The sequence below is a fragment of the Myotis daubentonii genome, chromosome 2 (genome assembly GCF_963259705.1).
Source record: "Myotis daubentonii chromosome 2, mMyoDau2.1, whole genome shotgun sequence".
Taxonomy (NCBI): Eukaryota; Metazoa; Chordata; class Mammalia; order Chiroptera; family Vespertilionidae; genus Myotis; species Myotis daubentonii.
In genome coordinates, this window is record NC_081841.1 from 194714444 (window position 1) to 194729476 (window position 15033).

Genomic DNA, 15033 nt, shown 5'->3' on the forward strand with positions numbered 1-15033 from the left:
TAGCTTGAGCCATAATCATACAGGTCAATTGGTTCAGGATTTCGGCCAGTTGTCCAGGTGTAACCACTGGTAGTATGCCTGCCTTTCCTAAAACGTGTTCTGATTTTATCAATAAATTATATGATCACCCTATTTAAGGCCCATTCTCAGTTTAAACTTCAAGACTTTTTAGTATATAGAGGATAACACTTCTCAAATAGCCCCCTTAGTAACATTAAAATCTCAGTATCTGTGCTATTATTTGTCAGGTCATTGCCAGTATTGGATTATTTCCCTGCGGCTTCTGTAACAAATTGCCACAAATTTGGTGGCTTAACGCAGAAGAAATGTATTTCCTCACAGTTTAGAGACTAGAAGTCCAAAATCAAGGGGCAACTCAATCTATACTCCTTCTAAGGCTCTCGGGGAAAACCTTCCAGCTTCTGTTGGCTGTTGCCATTCCTTGGTGTTCCCTGGCCTATAGCCACATCACTCCAGTCTCTGCCTCTTCTTCTCAGAGCCTTCCCTCTTCTGTCTGTGAAATCTTCTAGCACCTCTGTTTTACCTTTATAAGGACACTTGTCTTTGGATTTAGGTCCTGCCAATATAATACAAGATGATCTCTTCATCTCAAAATCTTTACTTTAATTATAACTGCAAAGGCTTTTTTGTTTTTGTTTGTTTTCAAATAAGGTCACAGTCACAGGTTCCAGGAATTAGGACATGGACAGGTCTTTTTGAGGACCACCATTCAACCTACTACACATATTGAAGTTAAGCTTACATTTTCCAACTACATTTCTGAAAGTATGGGATTTCTGCATTACATTTTTAAAGATTCCATTGAGTCACTTATACTTGACATAATTATATCCCAGAAGTCCCCATTATAAATCAAAAACCAACTGAGACAGCCTCCCTGACCCCTGGCCTGAGAACTCTGCTTTCTATAACCCTGTTCACAGCAGTTTAATCCAGTTCCTTAGAGAGCTCCCCAACGGGACTAGGACAAGGGGAGTGATGCACGTAGCTAGGTCACAAAATTTAAGGGGGTGTCAAAAACCAGTCATAAAAATAAGCATATTAATGACTCAGGTTTCTGGTACCCCCTTGATGTGTGCACCCAAGATGAGTGCCTCCCTTGCCTCACCCTAGACTCTACATCCTCTGTTGCTTTCCTTTGCAAATCAGGCATCATAGCTCCTGCACTTGTGGCTTTCTCTAATAATGATTGTATAAAGCATGCTTTCCTTTCCACTCTCAATATTTCTCAGTATCATAATCTGCATCTTCAGTAAATAAAGCTAGAATGAAAATGTTTCAAAGGCTTAAGCTTTCCTCATCTCTTCCCTGCTCCCATCTCACTGGTCTACCTCACAGTCTCTTCCTATCCTTGAGACCAGAGAAAAAACAATAGACCTTTTCATTTTTCTTTTTGGAGTGGACATCGAACCAGTGAACACCAGAATTTTATCTGGATTGAAAAGGTACATTTAAATCAATCAATAAGTAGCTGTTGAGTATCTTAAATTTCCCTACTCCTCCAAGAAAAAGTACTCAAGATCTCATGCTGATATCATTTTTCTTTCTATTGGAAAACATGTACCAATACATATGTATTACCACCATTCTATCTCATTCTAACAAATCATGGTTAAAGCTATGACGATCACAGGCCACCATGCCAAAAGGCTGGCATAACAAGGCAACATCTTCCAAGTTAAGCCAGCAGGTCCCTGCGTCCTCACCTGAAGCCAATTCTCAAAATATTTCTCCTATAGAATCCCAGCCTATTCTGACATTGCCCCCTCACCTCTGAGAACTCTCAAGATTTATGGGATTTTTCCCAAAGAGTCTTGGTCTGAATCTCCCTGCCTCAATCAGAGCCCCTTTCCCACAAAAGTGAAAGTAATGGCCTTCCGAAGTGGGGAGTGTGTGACACGGACCTACATAGGCCCCGAGGGGGCTCCACACGGCTCTACCGTGAGTGTCAGGAGGGGCGTTCTTTCCTCGGGGTTGGCTCAGCTTCACTTTCAGTACAGGATCGGACGTCATTGCGGGTCTCCTTCCTGAACCACTACTTCTTCAAAGTCACTGATGAGGCATGATGTCGAGCCGGAACAAGGTCATAAATTGTGTGGAGACAAGTTGAACCTGTTATGAGATGTTTATGTGGTTCCAAATAGAAATGCTTAAGAAGGACAGAATTGCTTGCCTTGCCTTTTTAACCTCAGGCCCAAATATATGAGTATGGTGGCTATTAACTACTCAATAATAGCTGATTAGTAGAGGGAATCCATGTTATTTTTTTTTCAAGTTGATTTGTTTACTGGTATTCAGTCACAGCACCCTCAAAAGACATTGTTTTCAAATTACTGTAAAACTATAGCCCTAGGAGCTTGTAAAGAAAAATAATTTAGCCTTGGTCAAGCTTAAGAAATTTTGTTATAATGTTACTAAATAAGCCACTGTTTGAGAACAATCATACAAATACACTCACAATCATTCACTTTTTGCATCATTAAACTAGTAGGACAGATGACAGGCAATCAACATATTAGTGCCTAAGCATGGCGAGAGGATGGCAGAATAGGTGGAAGTTACACTCACCTCCTCCCAGGACCAAACCAGAACAATGAACCTAATAACCAACTGACGACTGAGATATTATAATCGAAGATTTTCATAAGCCACATTGACTAGCAGGAAGGGCAGTGACACAAAAAGGGCTGGCCCTGTACCCACACGCTATGGTTGAAAATTGGGAGGGATATTTCAGCTGCAAAGGTCCATTCTGAGGAGCTATGTCAGCCCAACACCAGGCTTCAAACCCCAGGGGACCAGAGCCAGTGAGAGGGCCCCACTAGCATCCAGCTATGAAAATCAGCAGAGACTTTGTTGGGAAACCAGAGAAGACTTCAGTGTGAAACTGAAAAAAAAATAATAATAAAGAAAATAATGAGGAGGGAGGGGGAGTGAGAATGGATAACCTGGCAAATGTCATTGAGAATAGATCTATTCTAGTCATAGCGATGAATATAAAGGGATTGTTTCTCCTGTGCAGTTTGAATAATCAGTACATGACTTTACAGTGATTTTGCATTAGAAGAGAAAGGTGGTGGTGAAAAGGAGAATTAGGAAGTAGGACCAGAGACCAAAAGTGAGGGGAAGGGAAGAAGCACAGGCCAGAAGAACTCTGGTGGCAACAGTTACCTTAGCTTTCAATTCCCACTTGAGAAGTGAAAGGAAGCCATCAGATGAGGCCGGTCGAGGAAAGAACATGCTTGACAACTAACCCCATGTAATAGCGCTGATTTGTTGCCCCAACTTTTCTCTAAGATTACTTTGTTTTTTGGGTTTTTTTGTTTTAAATATATTTTATTGATTTTTTACAGAAAAGAGTGGAGAGGGATAGAGAGTTAGAAACATCGATGAGAGAGAAACATCGATCAGCTGCCTCCTGGACACCTCCTACTGGGTATGTGCCCGCAACCAAGGTACATGCCCTTGACTGGAATCGAACCTGGGACCTTTCAGTCCGCAGGCCGACGCTCTATCCACTGAGCCAAACTGGCTAGGGTAAGATTACTTTGTTAACATAGACCCAGGTCTAAACAATAGGGATCGCACAGTTCTATGAGACTCAGGACGCCAAATGCTAAAACAAAAAGATATTTAGGCACTTCTGCTGCCATGTGTGTTTAAGGCTCAACCAGTTTCAGTATTCTTCACCAGCTCCTGCACAGCAAGTGCCAGTCCCATATGGCACAATCCCCATGGCCAGGACCTCCCCACCCCCCAACCCCCCATCCCACCCTCAGCATCAGTCTGTGAGGCTCTGGGGGCTGAATAGCCATAGCCACACCTAGCTCAAGTATGACGGCGCTGTCATTGCTCACTTTTTTATAGTGTTTGAGCTTGAGCTTGAGACAGCTCCTCGACCTCTTATCTCTTTTGACATAGGAGCTTTTTAAAAAATTGAAATATCATGAGGAGAATATAAGAGAAGACTAGTGCTCTATAGGTGCTTCAAAAGCGATAAACACCTCAAACTTAAAAAAATAAAGTGAGTTCAGTAGGTGTGGCTCAGTGGTTGAGCATCACCCTTCACATCAGAAGATCACAGTTCCATTCCCCGTCAGGGCACATGCCCAGGTTGCAGGCTCGATCCCCAGCAGAGGGCGTGCAGGAAGCAGCTAAGCAATGATTCTCTCAGCATTGATGTTTCTATCTCTCTCGCCCTCTCCCTTACTCTCTGTAATCAATAAAAATTACTTACTTACTTAATTAATTAATTGAGTGAGTCCAAACCATGAAAAACATGTTCTGAGGTACTGTTACATCATTTCTTTGAACAGTGACACAAAGACTCTGATTGTGTTTGAATTCCAAAGGTAAATTTTCCAGAGAAAGACACTGAGTGACCTATGACTTGTCTGTAGGCGCATGCCCTGATTCAATCCTGTCAGCTGGGTGGCTGATAGATAATTAAGCATTGTGCTGTCAAATAGACCAGCCGGATTAAAGATGCAACTGGATTGCTGATTGGATAGGTTTTGCATATAAGTGGATCCAGCCTCAACAATATCCATCTGATACCAAATCGTATGGTCCATTTGCAAAAGCAAAACCAGAGAGAGGCAAACCGTAGCAGAACTTCTCTGAGAAAAAGATGATTTGGCTTCTTCATCTCAGGTAATTTTATGCATCATGTTACGCTTTTGAGGTCATAGGCGATAGTAGATTTTTAAATATGTAATTTTTTGTCAATATGTGTTCTTCATCAAAAATTCCCACATTAATTTCCCAGTTTCTCTTCCATATGCAAAGAGTGAAAGTAGAAACTGATTTAAGTCCGCTATATAATGACCACGCTGTGATATTATAAACAGAGCAGCAGTTCGCAAAGTGCAGTCTCTGTACTGGCAGCATCGCATCACCTAGGAACGTGCTGGGAATGCAAGTTCTCAGGCCTCCCCAGACCACTGGATCTAAAACTCGGGCACTGAGCCTCAGCAATCTGTGTAATTTTGAAGTTGCTATTTCTCTGATATCTAAAACATAAATCCTAGCCGAAGCCAGTTTGGCTCAGTGGATAGAGCATCGGCCTGCAGACTGAAGGGTCCCAGGTTCGATTCCGGTCAAGGGCATGTACCTGGGTTGCGGGCACATACCCAGTAAGAGGTGTGCAGGAGGCAGCTGATCGATGTTTCTCTCTCATCGATGTTTCTAACTATCTCTCTCCCTTTCTCTCTGTAAAAAATCAATAAAATATATTTTAAAAAAATAAATAAATAAAACATAAATCTTAGACTAACTCCACTGAAAAGCAAGTTCTGAAAGGATAGCTTCCCTGCTGTTTGCCATTCAACCTTGGAAGAAGCATCAGGTCATGAAAAGAACTTTGCAGCTGAGTTGCTGACGTTGCAGATTATTCTAAAGGATGGACGCTGCTGCCTAGTTTCAGATTCTGGCTGGCATCTGATTAGACCCGGCAACTTAAACTCCCAGAGTAATTAGTGAGCAATCTGACTTGAAAAAGAACTGTGATACAAAACTAAACACAAAGGAATAAACAACTTTTGGTTTGGATATCAGTGGATGGAAATATTTGGGAGACTGAAGGAAAGGACCAACACTATATAATATCATTAGCATGATCAACTCCTTCCCACCCAAGTCACTTCCATTTTAAATTAAAACTGTTTTATCCCTGTGCAGACCCTTGCAACTATCTAGAACAGTGGTTCTCAACCTTCCTAATGCCGTGACCCTTTAATACAGTTCCTCATGTTGTGGTGACTCCCAATTTCATTGTTACAAATTGAACATAATTAAAGCATAGTGACTAATCACAAAAACAAAATGTAGTTATATATGTGTTTTCCGATGGTCTTAGGCGACCCCTGTGAAAGGGTCATTCAACTCCTAAAGGGTCGAGACCCAGAATTGAGAACCGCTGATCTAGAATATACAAAAGTAGAAAGTAGAGTAAAAAAGAAGGGTCGTCTGATAAATCTTTACAGCCTAAAAGAGGGGCTAATTAAATGCTTCTTGGAAAATATTCAGAGTATTCACATTCCTCTAAAAATTAAATCTAAAAGAAAGAAAACCAAGGGATCATTTGAGCCTGATAGGATTAGTATCTTTACTTCCTTAAAAAAGGCTTTTAATGAGTATTGGAAGTCAACTCTACTAAGGCATGAACGAATGCAACATGAACTGAATTTTGAGTCTAAAACTCGGCTACCACTCTGGGTGATTCGGTTTCCTTCTTTCCTGATACCACGGGGGCAGGAAGGGCCGCTGGGGCTCCTGGAGCTTCTGTGACAGGTTCTCTGCTGTCCTCCCTCAGGGTCATGAGATGTACACAAGTCTTACATATTGTTTCAGGCTTCTTGCTACTTTTCAAGAATTTTCCCCCCTTTCAGTTTAGCATTTGCACAACTTCTGTCATCTGCGTCTTCTGTTATTTAGAGGAAACTCGAAAGTGCAATTTTTCTGGGGTTATTAATGGTTTCCAGCAAAGTAGTCCCATGAGCAAAAAAGGAAGGAAGGGCAGAAAAGAAAAAAACAAAGTGGAAGAGGAAGGACGACTTAAAACGAGAAGTAGGCAAGTAACTGCAGTCTTTTCACATGAATCTGAAGCATAAATGAGTGACTCAGCTTTGGAGAAGCCTCTAGGGGAAGATACCCAGAGACTACGGGAAGGCTCCCCTGGGTGACTCCCTGGGTGTTTCTCAGTGCTGCAGTAAAGAGGTAGTAGGCAGCTTGTAATAAGAACTGCTGTTTTCTAAGTAAAAGATACAGTACTTGTGCCTCAAAAATATTCTGTGCAATGACTCTTCACTGGAATGGAATGTGCAGCCACATCTTCTACCAAGAAGCGGGACTCGCGGGGCTCATAGGCTCAATGGAGCAAAATGTCATGCCAATATGCACTATGAGTTCATCAAAAGGGCCCAGGGGCAAGAACTGCCCCAAGGTTTTACATATCCTCATAAAACCCTCTTTTGTTCTGATCTTTTCAATAGCCAGCTCATGGCAAAGAGAATGGCCAAGGCCTTTGTCACCAAAAGTCACTTCCTTCCTTTATTAGGGCCGGGCAACAAGGGAAACAAAAATGTCAACTTCTGGATTTGAGTGCCAGATTTTGAACCATTCTAATTTCTAGAATACTCTAGGGAAGAAGTGAAAATGGAAACTATGGGATGATCCATGCCTAGAAGTGTCACTAGAGAGCATAATAGGAGCCATTGCCAAGTCCATCTCCTCAGCCCCAGTTAAAGTGAAGCCAGGAAAGAACCATAGGTGACATTTAAGGGTGAAATTAGGTGGAGAGGGAGGAAAAGAGAGCTTCAGAGACCCAAGGGAGGAGTTTTCAGAAGGGAGGTTGCAGTGAGGTCCAGTAAGATGACCACTCAGGGTGCTGGGGGAAGGGATTGAGCAAAAAATAAAAAGATAAATAGATAGACATAGATGATAGATAGATAGATAGATAGATAGATAGATAGATAGATAGATAGATAGATAATAGATAGATAGGTAGAGATGATAGATAGATAGATAGATAGATAGATAGATAGATAGATAGATAGATAGATAATAAATGATAGAACTCATGGACATGGACAAGGGTGGGGGGTGGAGGTGGAAGAGGGCATAGAGAGGGTAAATGGTGATGAAAAACATAAAATAAAATAAAATACTACCACTCAAAAGGACACTGAATTTGAGGTCATGGATGACCTTTGCTATGTCAATTTCAGTCAAGTGGTGAGGACGGGAACCAGGTTTCAAGGGACTGAGAAGTATATGGGAGAAGAGAAACCAGTGACTGTAGAAAACATTACCAAGAAGTTTGGCAGTGAAACAAAGGAGAGGGAAAGGGGAGTAACTGGATGAAACAGTGTGACATTTGGGAAGGAAAACACTTGACACATTTATAGGCAAAGACAAAGAAATAAATAGAAGAGAGAAATAGCGTAGGACAGCTAATTAAATAAATCTCCAGAGATGGTGAAAAATAGAAAGATCATTAGCAAAAATGAAAACATTGGTTTTAGAAAGTAATGAAGGACTTTTTTCTCTTACATGTAAGATAGGAGGGAGCATAAGATTGGAAGAGGACAGTAGGGAAACTGAGGCATGAAGATACCTCCTCGCTTCTTTTCTGAATGACCTTGGAAGCCAGGCTTTCTGTTGAGAGATGGGAATAGGAGTAAGTTGAGTTTATGTAGAGATATAGACACTCGTCTCTAAGCTTGGAAAAGGAAAAATAAACATCTATTTAAAGTTTCTTCCTCCAATCACTACATTTTTCTGGTAAAATGACACTAAAATGAGGAGAAAAGTGGGGCTCAAAGTGATGAGGCAGGAGTAGAAGTAACATTGATTGGCACCACTTTTGCCTGAAAGAGAAACCACAGTTGACTGGGACCTCAGACCTGAATGGAACACGCTTGTTTCACTTGCCCTCCCAGGTGACAAAAATAACATTAACCCAAACAAAGTGATGGTTGCCTTCACTCTTAGAGTCTTTCAGCCATCACTGTTGCAAAACCTTGCCATAAGCTCACTTCAGGTGTCCCTGGCCTGTGCGGTTGGCTCGAAGCGGGGAAGCAGAGTGCAACCCCAAGTACTGCATTTATATCCCCTTTGAGGTTCTAATTTCCAGCTTCTGCCAAGGCAAACTCAGCTTGGAGGCAAAAGAAGTAAGTCTCAGCAGAGCACCAGGGAGTAGACACAGCTTTCTACATTGCTCAGAAAACAGTACACTCTAAGAAGCGAGGGTTTTATTAGAAACTAGGGGCCCAGTGCACAAATTTGTGCACCTTGAAAGGAACTGTGGGCCACAAGGCTACGGTGGGTCTCGGCCCATCCTCTGCGCCCCCGCCCAGCCCCTCCTGCAGCAGCCCCCAGTGTCCTGTCTGCCAGCAGCCCGCTCCCGCTGCTGCCGCTCCCACGTGCTGATGGCATCAGCCCTGCTTGCACCAGCTGACAGCAGCAGCAGCGGGTGCGAGCAGTGGCTGCTACCCTGATCACCCCTCAGGACCAGAGGGAGGTGGAGAAGCCCTCAGGGGCAATCAGAGCTGGCAGCCACCGCTTGCACCCACTGACAGTGCTGAGCAATCAGGACTGGTGCCAGGCACTGGTAGCAGGTGAAAGCAGCGGCTCCAGGGCTGGCAGTGGGTGCAAGCGGGGCAGCGGGCACCCAGTGGGACCGTGGCACATAGGAGCAAAGAATTTCCAGTAACTACCAGAGGCTTGCCCCGATGACAGTGACTGGCGCCCTGCCTTGGTCTGGTGCCCCTGCTCACCTGTTCCACCATCCTGCCATGGCTGATGCCCACCATGTTCTGTGCTCTGCCACCTGCTGCTGACACCCGCCACGTTCCACACATGCCCCCTGGTGGTCAGCGCATGTCATAGCGACTGGTTGTTTGGTTGTTCCGCCATTTGGTCTATTTGCACATTAGGGTTTATATATAGATGGGAAAATGTTTAGCTTACTATATAGACACTGAGCTAATATGTATAACTAGTGGCCCAGTGCACAAGATTCATGCATGGGGCGCGGGGGCGGGGGGTGTCTCTTAGTCTGGCCGGCACCCTCTCCAATCTGGAACCCCTGTGGGATGGGGCCTAAACCGGCAGTCGGATATCCCTCTCACAATCTGGGATTACTGGCTCCTAACCTCTCACCTGCCTGCCTGCCTAATGGCCTTTAACCACTCTACCTGCTGGCCTGCTCGCCCCCAACTATCCCCACTGCTAGCCTGCTTGCCCCCAACTGCCCCCCTGCTGGCCTGCTTGCCCCATCACCCCTTACCACTTCTGCCTCGGCCCCACCACCATGGCTTTGTCTGGAAGGATGTCCAGAAGGTCTCCCGGTCTAATTAGCATATTACCTTTTTATTAGATAGATAAGCCTTATAAAATATTAAACCTAAAATGTGTGCTATCACAAAATGTTTGAGTAGACAAATACTAGCCTAGAACACTGATTATGTTTCTTGTAGATAAGCTGCCATCAGGTAAAGAGTGGTGTTTTGAAGTTTGGATACACAGGTGAGCTGTGTCTACTTTCTAGTGAAGAAGTAATACACTTAGTCTTAATTCATCCAATTATTCTTTTCTAAAACTATATTAAGAGAGGAAAAATATTTACTAGCTCGCATAACTAACATAAGCTGATACAGAGCAAGATTTAAAGAAACAAACACTCGTGTATATTTTGGTACTGAATACACTAAAATTCAAGTTTAATACTCTGCCTTCAAGACTCACTGAGCCTTTTCTTAAGATCAGAAATTACCTAAGACTTATATGTTATATATACAGAACAATCTCCCTTGACAAGAAAGCATATTGCTTTAGCTAAAGGCCTTTAATTGCTTCCTTATTCTAATTACTAGGGCTTCATCAGTGTCTACCTCCTAATTATTCCAGAAATCCAAATTCCCTGAATCTCCTTTTCTAAGAGAAAGTTACTTCCTCTCTGCTCCAAAACCCTGAGTGTTCTCTTCCTTCTTCTAGTACATGGGTGGGAACCTTTTTTCTGCCAAGGGCCATTTGAATATTTATAACATCATTCACTTAATATAATTTATGTAAATTATTCTGCTAGGGAAAAGCTCCTAGACTTATTAAATTATGAGTCCCACCTGCGGTTGCCTTGGCAGGGCCAGATCAAATGATTTCATGAGCTTTATATACCCGTGGGTCATGCATTCCCACCCCTGTTCTAGCAGAAGAAAGAAAAGAAAAACAACTCATGGCATCTATACTAATAAAAGGATAATATGCTAATTAGACCGGGTCGACCAGACATCTTCCGGTCGTCCGGTCCTCCTTCCAGACAAAGCCATGATGGTGGGGGCTGAGGCACAGGTGGTTAGGAATGATCAGGCTGGCAGGGGAGGGCAGTTAGGGCCAATCAGACTGGCAGGCAGAGGGGTTAGGATCAGATCAGCAGGCAGAGGTGGAAAGGAACGATCAGACAGGCAGGCAGAGGCAGTTAGGGGTGATCAGGCAGGCAGGCAGAGTGATTAGGGGTATCAGGCAGACAGGCAGGCAGGTGAGTGGTTAGGAGCCAGGGGTTCCATATTGTGAGAGGGATGTCTGACTGCCGGTTTAGGTTGGATCCCTGGGAGGGATCAGACAGTCAGACATTCCCCGAGGGGTCACGGATTGGAGAGAGTGCAGGTTGGGCTGAGGGGCCACGCACAAATTTCATGCACTGGGCCTCTAGTATACTATATTTTCCTGAGTCTTCCTCTTGTTCTCTCATAAGAGTTCCCTGGAAATTAAGTTACTAACTTCCTTTGAATGCCTCCCTTCTTTACTTTTAAATTTAATGTTGCATTGAGTAATTTCTTTGCTTGAGACTGTTAGTCCTAAGAGATTTGTTTTCTTCTTTTCCAGTTTTATTGAGATATAATTGATGTGCAACAGCATAGTGATTTGACTTAAATACATCAGGAAGCGATTAAGAGACTTCCTAGTGGGTTAAATCTTTTTTCTCTAAACATTTTAAGATGAAACCACACCCAAAAAACTGTTTTTAGCCAAACTATTCAGTAGTTTCTTAAAATATCTGTTTAGAAAAAAATAATTTAAACCATTTTATTACATTTTCCATTATTTTCCTACCATCAGATTTGTTGAATATACCCATTTTACACATGAGTATATTAAGGCAAATTTATTTTTTTAATATATTTTTTTTTTATTTCAGAAAGGAAGAGAGAGGGAGAATTCTAGTTTATTCAGAAACATCAATGATGAGAGATGTCTCCTACTGGGGACCGAACCTACAACCTAGGCATGTGCCCTGACCAGCAATCTAACCATGACCTCCTGGTTCATAGGTCGACACTCAACCACTGAGCAACACTGGCTGGAAAAGTTTGTTTATCTCTAAATTTATTTTTGTATTGAGGCAATTTTACATTTAACTCCAATCATTAAAGTCCCTACCTCATGAGGTAGTTACAAAAATTATGATTAATGTAAATTAATTACATAATGTAAAACACTTAGGAAAGTAAACAAATTTTTAAAAAATGTTAGCTGCTATTATCATTTCAGGATTAAGAAAATATTGATTATCCATTCTGATAGTTGGCCTGTATTTTCTGCCTAAGAAATCAATAAGGTTTTGTGTATTTTTTAAGACATCACTTGAAAGTCAAATTTTTGAAGATATTAAACTCTCTTTCTAAAAGTAAGCAGGAATTGTGGTTAACCAAAAATTTCCTATTAAAACTTCAGACATAGATGTACATATGGAATAGAACAAACCTCAAGGCTAAACACAAGATGTAAACTACAGAGGAAGTTTATGTTGCTATCATTCCCTAAACAGATCTCTCAAACTCTAAATTATCAGCTTCTGCTGATGCTTCATCCAAAAAACACTGTTGAGGTCATATAATTTGTGAATTTTCCTGAAGTATGACTCCAGGAAAACTGTGTGAGTCATAGTCTGCTCTTTTGTAACTACTGCAAAATATGAAATTTTGCAAAAATTGTAAAATATTGCAGCATTTTACCATACTGTGCTAGATTATTTAGTCTTCAGGATGTGGAGAGTGAGGAATGACCTTTCATAATTGGGGATTGCATAGTGTGAAAGAACATGTTTCAAACTACAAGCTATTTCCAGAGGCATGTCGAGAAAGAAACCAAACAGAAGCCCAAGTATGTGGTCTGTCACTTTAATGGTGGGGAATTATATATTTTTTTCCTATGAAGGTCTACTGACTATACTCAGTGTTTAAAAAATAAATAAATAAAGGCCTCATGTAAATTCAATTTTTGAGAGAATAATATTAAATAATTTAATCACTTTTCTAATTAAGAAAAGATGATGTAGAATCCTAACCTAAAAACAGCAATAATCTCAATTATATTCAGAAAGGCAGAGAGGAGAAAGGAGACAGAAGGGAGAGGACCAGGAAAAGAGAAGGAAAAGACGAGAAGACGTAGAGGAACAAATATTTCTCATAAAAAGGAAGAGACAAACTTCGGAAAAGTTATAACAGAGACAAAGTGATACAGGAGAACAATGGAAAGAACTCCTTATACGTTAATGAAAAAGAAAAACATTTTGCTAGGTATTACAAATGCCCCTCTGTGGGGGTTTACCAGCTTGCAGACAGACTAGCATTGTATCAGAGGGCCTGTTTCCCACTGCCTTCTCTGGAGAATATATGCTCCAACTTGGGGATGTTTACCTGTCTGATACATGAGATGTGGTATCCTGAGTAGTTTGCTTTTTAACTTCGTATTCAAGTATAATATACATATAGGGAGTGAATGTATCACAAGAACACAGACAGTGAATTTTCACAAACTGAAAATACCCATGTGACCAGCACACTGGTGAAGAAAGAGAAAGTTCCTAGCACTCTGGAAGCCCCCTTGTGTTCTCTTAGTGAATGTCGATTTACATTTCTCTGACTCGGAGAAGCTTCTTTTCATATGTTTAAGACCCATTTGCATTTTTGTGATTTTCTATTTAAATATTTTGCCATTTTTCTACTGAATAAATGGCAGTATGATTTATAGGAGGGCCACACGGTTTTTAGGAGAATTGTCTTAGTAGGAAGAGCATCAACTGGCACAGGAAAGGATAAAAACATTATAAAAGAAAAAGAACTTTGGACCCCAAAACTTCTACAGGCAGAAAGCAGAATAGGAAAAATACTCAGCTACAAACATAGGCTACATTTTATTCAAAGGGAGAGATTAAGAGCTCAGAGGGGAGAATCAATAACTGTAGAGAATCATTCCCAGAGTAGTAGGCCTGAGCCCTAATCAATAACCTCGCAATAAGTGCCTGATGGGTTTTTGGAATTGCTGTGTTCTTCCTATTCTCCCCCCACCCCCCACCCCCACCCCCACCCGCCCCTCCGCCGCCCTTTTTGAATTGGAGCCTCCATAGTAGTTATTCTAGGCTGTCCCAGTATGGTAGGTTGCATATGTAGAGGCCAGATAGGTTGCCTCTTTACTTTTCAAGTCTTTAGATTGAGAGGAATGTTATTCAAGGAGCTGCATATAAAAAAAATAAAAAAAAATAAAAACTACAGTGGGGCCTTGACTTACGAGTTTAATTCGTTCCATGATGGAGCTCGTAACTCAAATTACTCGTAAGTCAAATCAAGAAGTGAACGAGTGAGACACGTGATGCTGGGCTGATGTGGTGTTCACTGTGACGTTCGCTGTGCCAACTAACGGTGGGGTTTCTGAAGCTGGCTCGTAACCCAAATTTTAGCTCGCAACTCAAAGCAAAAAATCGGCCGAGAGACGGCTCGTATCTCGAAAAACTCGTTAGTCGGGACACTCGTAAGTCAAGGCCCCACTGTATACTTACGAGGCCTCAGATGTACCTATGCTTGATTTAGATGACTTGATCTTGAAACTTACGCCTAAGCCTAGTGCCTTTTTATTTTTTTATTTTTTTTTATTTTATTTTTTTTTATTTTTGGTACCCTTCTGTGTTAGCCTCTTAAGGCACTGAGTCAGCCTTAAAAGGGCTAAGCCTAGTGCCTTAATGCATGATATTTTGGAGTCTTACAAGAGGGGATGAATGCATTTTGCTGTGGTTGGGATGTGGGTTATTGCAGCCAGAGTGCAAACTGTAGAATATTGTATTTCTAAAAATGGACAACATTCCTGACCCCACATACTCTCTCTCTCAATCTCTGGTTCTCTCTTTTTAATCCTCACCCAAGGATATGTTTATTGATTTTAGGGAGAGGGGAAGGGAGAGATAGAGAGAGAAACAGAAATATTGATGTGGTAAACACTGATTGGTTGCCTCCCACATGCCCCAACCGGGGATGGAACTTGCAACCCAGGTATGTGCCCTGACTGGTAATCAAACCCACAACCTTTGTGTATATAGGATGACACTCCAACCAACTGAGCCACACTCGCAGGGCCCCACACACTCTCTTGAGAACGTTTTAATTCTCCCATCAAGTGACAGACTCTATGTTTCCTTCCAAAGAACTTGATTTGATGACTGTCTCTACAGAATATGGC

At 41.9% G+C, this 15033-nt stretch overlaps 1 protein-coding gene and 1 pseudogene across 2 annotated transcripts in view; both read right to left on the reverse strand.

The window, feature by feature from the left end:
- Positions 1-15033, reverse strand: part of PSD3 (pleckstrin and Sec7 domain containing 3) — a 526912-nt gene that overhangs the window by 499723 nt on the left and 12156 nt on the right. The gene's annotated exons all lie outside the window — the stretch shown is intronic.
- LOC132229052 (small nucleolar RNA SNORA26) lies at positions 14451-14525 on the reverse strand (annotated as a pseudogene).